The sequence below is a fragment of the Penaeus monodon genome, chromosome 20 (genome assembly GCF_015228065.2).
Source record: "Penaeus monodon isolate SGIC_2016 chromosome 20, NSTDA_Pmon_1, whole genome shotgun sequence".
Classification (NCBI taxonomy): Eukaryota; Metazoa; Arthropoda; class Malacostraca; order Decapoda; family Penaeidae; genus Penaeus; species Penaeus monodon.
In genome coordinates this window covers 22,974,585-22,974,896 of record NC_051405.1, presented here as the reverse complement: position 1 = coordinate 22,974,896, position 312 = coordinate 22,974,585, and the positions used below count along the sequence as shown (strand labels likewise).

At 45.8% G+C, this 312-nt stretch overlaps 1 protein-coding gene across 2 annotated transcripts in view; it reads right to left on the bottom strand.

Moving 5' to 3' along the window:
- Positions 1–312, bottom strand: part of LOC119585707 (forkhead box protein P1-like) — a gene marked incomplete at its 5' end in the record, with an annotated part of 71,485 nt that overhangs the window by 46,206 nt on the left and 24,967 nt on the right.

The following is a 312-nucleotide window of genomic DNA, read 5'->3' as shown; positions in this document are numbered from 1 at the left end:
TGCTGTCTTACCTCCCTCATTTCGCCCACAGAAAGGCACCTATTCCTGTCAAGCTTGATAGCCCGACGTTGCAAAGGACTCTGCAACTCTATGCAATGTTGTCATTCATTAAGCGACGCTCGGCGTTCTGTCCGCCATTTTCTTTACTCTTTTCCTCGGGTGTATCTGCTCGATTTGGCGCGATAAACAAACAAGATAGTAAAACAAGGCGAAGATAAATTGCGAATGGCAGTCGATCACACGGAGCGGAACAATCCAAAGCGGGACGAAAGATATCGAGAAATCACTCTAACTCTGGTATTGATCACTATT